General features: G+C 38.7%; 1 non-coding gene across 1 annotated transcript; it reads right to left on the bottom strand.

The window, feature by feature from the left end:
• Positions 1 to 1,096: 1,096 nt before the first annotated feature.
• LOC124967662 (U6 spliceosomal RNA) lies at positions 1,097 to 1,201 on the bottom strand. The gene has a single exon (XR_007105583.1). It is a non-coding gene; the product is annotated as a U6 spliceosomal RNA (small nuclear RNA).
• Between the last annotated feature and the right edge of the window lie 2,842 nt (positions 1,202 to 4,043).

Below are 4,043 nucleotides of genomic sequence, written 5' to 3'. Positions count from 1 at the left end.
AAAGCAAAATCAACAACTGGGATAGATTCAAACTAAATAGCTTTCTCTCAGCAAAGGAAACTATCAGCAATGTGAAGAGAGAGCCTACAGAGTTGGAGAAAATCTTTGTCACTCATACTTCAGATAGAGCATTAATCTCCAAAATCTATAAAGAACTCGAAAAACTCTACACCAAGAATACAAATAACCCAATCAACAAATGGGCCAAGGACATGAACAGACACTTCACAGAAGAAGATCTAAAAACAATCAACAGATATATGAAAAAATGTTCAGCATATCTAGTAATAAGAGAACTGCAAATCAAAACTACACTAAGATTCCATCTCACCCCATTTAGAATGGAGATTATCAAGAATAAAAGCAACAACAGGTGTTGGCGAGGATGTGGGAAAAAATGTACACTCATACATGGCTGGCGGGGCTTCAAATTAGTATAACCACTCTGGAAAGTAGTGTGGAAATTCCTCAGAAAACTTGGAGTGGAACCACCATTTGACCCAGCTATCCCACTTCTTTGCCTATACCCAAAGGACTTAAAATCAGAATACTACAGAGATGCAGCCAAAACAATGTTCATAGCAGCTCAATTCACAATAGCAAGATTGTTGAACCAACCTAGATGCCCTTCGATTTATGATTGGATAAAGAACTGTGGTATATATATACAATGCAATATTACTCAGTCATAAAGAATAATAAAATCATGGCATTTGCAGGGAAATGTTTGAAATCAGAGAATATCATGCTAAGTGTGATAAGCCAATCTCAAAAATCCAAAGGATGAATTATCTCACTGATCAGTGGATGATGACACATAGTGGGGTGTGGGTGGGAGGTAAGAATGGAGGAAGGAGGAACTGTATAGAGGGAAAAAAGGGGTGGGAGGGGTGGGAGGGGTGTGGGGAAGGAAAAAATAACAGAATGAATCAAACAGGATTATCCTATGTAAAAGTATGACTACACAAATGGTATGCCTTTACCTCATGTACAAAAAGAGAAACAGTATGTATCCCATTTGTGTACAATAAATATAAATTTTTATGAAAGATGTACAGACATGTTTTTTGTTTTTTGTTTCTTTTTATATATGAAGAGAAATATGGACTGCTTCTTAAATTTGTGAATCATCCTTGTGTAGGAACCATGCTAATCTTTTCTGTTTTGTTCCAATTTTAGTCTATGGACTGCCAAAGGGAGCATAACAGATATACTTTTATATCAGGTCAAAAGTCTGACTTTTAAAATTATCAAATGAGCCAAGCATGGTTGTGCACACTTCTAATCTCAGCAACATGGGAGGTTGAGGCAGGAGGAGGCTACCTGCATAAGAGCTTGCTTGCTTGCGCTGTCGCTGACCAGGGTGGATCTACTGCTCCCTGCTCTGGAAACTTGAGCAGTCATGATGGGTCTTTGCTTATTTCTTACATTATGAGTGGGGTGATTTCTTAATTTTGATTTTAGATTCCTCATATGCATATCACTTTATCATATGCCAAAATCTTTTCTTTGTGATTCACCTGTGGTCCATGATGCCAAAGCTTCAGTTCTTTTCCCCAAAGCCAACACAGAAGGTTTTGGACAAGGTTCTGCAAAAAAGGAAAAGAAGTTATCTTGCTTTGATAGCAAAAGAGAAAAACGTGGGACTCCTTTCCTGGGGGCTGTGATCTGTCAGAGAGAACAGAGGGCTTTTAAAGAGGTTACACTCTATGATGCCCTGTCAGGAGACATAATTCACTTGTAGCTTCCAAAGATGGCCATTTCTTTGATCCAGAGATGCCAACTACAAAGTCTGGACTCCTTCCTTCCTATCCTCTATGAGCCAAAGGACAGATAACTTGACTCAGTATGGGAAGAATGGTAATCTTTTGTTCCCCTGTGATTAGGGACAGGGAGAGGGAGAAGAGGCAGGGGATAAATGTCAGTTTTAAAATAAGCCTCAGTGGCAGAGCAGCAAGGGTTTTGTTCAAAGCAGAAAGTGGACCCCCACAGTCCCCACCTCCTGCCTTACACCTGCATTGTTTGGTATTGAACCCAGGGATGATCTACAACTGAGTTACATCCCCAGGCCTTTTTAAAATTATTATTTGTAAACAGGATCTCTGTACCTTTCACCAGCTGGTCTCCAACTTGCTAGCCTCCTGCCTCAACCTCTGGGATTACAGGTGTCTGCCAGTGCACCTAGCCACCTGTGGTATTTAATAAAATGTGCCATGAGTTAAGATCATTTCCAAATAGTCTGAATGGAAAATCCCAAACTTTAATATGTTTTTCCTCAGGTGTTTTCATTTATTTGCCTGTGACTAATCAGAGAGATTTATTTTAGGATTCAGGTACACTGAATCTTTTCAAAGCATTCATGTTAATTCTTTTAAAACATGTTTTTCAATTAAAGTTATATACCTTTATGAGGATTGTTATGGGGCGCAACTTAGGAACAGACCTATCACCACTGAGAAGTCCAAATTTGAGAGTCTTTATTAAACCGGCCAGCTGACTGTCTCACACAATGCCCCCAAAAATGACTATTGGGAGAACAGCCCCAACCACAGGGTTATAGGGGTTCTTATATCAAAAAGTACATTAATCATAAGTGTCTGTTGCTATGATTCAAAATTATGCATTAACATTATGAGAACATCAACAAAGGGGGAAGTGGGTCAAAATGACCCTCACCTAGGTACAAACTAAAGAATGGTTACTAACATCCACACAATCACTGTTCACATGGTACATTGTTTAGGAGCAATAGGAATCAAAAGAGAGCAATTCTTTACTACATAGGAGTTGTCACTGTATATTATTAAACATGTCACACCAAGTAACTGATGATGGGCACAGAGGCGGGGTGTTCCCATGGGAGAAGATTATTTCCTACATAACATGGAGTCTCAGAGGAAAATGGAGTCTGTTTAGTCATTTCCCTTAGAGTCTGGCCTATAACATTCTCATGGAGCCAGTTCTGTCAGCCCATCACCTTCCCCACTGGTTTTAGGTACATAATCAAATCATTGATTTATTAGTAGTGCATAGGTGATTGCAGTGAGTGTGCAACGCCATTAGCTTAACAGACTGGATTCTATCTCTAACATATTTAGTTGAACAGTTTATCATGCATGGCCTGATTAAAAGTCCCAACATAACTAGGATGAGAGTTTTCACCATTGTGTTTATTGGAGTAGTTAAGCCGGGGGAACAAGAGAACAGATTTTGGTACCAAATTTTCTCAGGTTTTTAGCTTTTTCTTTTTCACTTTTTTGAGCCTTTTTTTTTTTTTTATTCAAAGATAAACTATCATGAATGATACCTGAGAGTTTAGTATAGAAACAGTAGGTCTCCCTTAAGGCCATATATAATTTTTTATTTTAAAAACAACAAATTTAACCCTCTTTTGTTTTGTAAAACTACCTGAGCAGGTGAATCAAGGAAATTTTCTAAGTGACTTACAGAGTTTTTTTAACTCACTTAAGCCCAAATATATTTGTTTACTCAAAGTTTTGACATTCTGGTTTCCAGTATTCAGGGCAGTGGTTCTACAGCTGTGGAGCCTGCTATACCTATTCCCACTAGGAGGGGAACTAAGACAGGGGCCACTTGTTTAGATATTAGTCCCATATGTTTTCTTCTTCCCTCTTTATCATAATAGTACACATGGGGAATGATGTGAACAGTAACACAGAATTTATCCAATTTGGTAATCTTAAAAAGTTGAAGGGCTAAGCATGGAGTTATTCCTGACATATTTTAAGCAAGAGAAAAAACATATTTAACATTTTTTCAGTCTTATCTTTAGATGGTAGTTGGGGTCTCTGAGGGCTGTGCATTTTCTGTTGTCTTGACTCAGATGTGATGAGTCCAAGTTGTGAGTAAGGTCCCTTCCATTTTAGCCAGGTGTTAGCCCTTTCTGGAACAATTTGATCTAGACATAGTCTTCTGACTGAAATGGGTGTTGGAAATCAGTGGTCTCTTGGGGCTGGTTCTCTCATAAGTTGAACCTGTTAGACTTAGCAGCAGGTTAGAACAGGAGCAGGTTCTTGGGAAGG

This window comes from Sciurus carolinensis, chromosome 16, assembly GCF_902686445.1.
Source record: "Sciurus carolinensis chromosome 16, mSciCar1.2, whole genome shotgun sequence".
Lineage (NCBI taxonomy): Eukaryota > Metazoa > Chordata > Mammalia > Rodentia > Sciuridae > Sciurus > Sciurus carolinensis.
The sequence above is the reverse complement of the archived record's forward strand: the minus strand, read 5'-3'. Positions and strand labels throughout refer to the sequence as shown.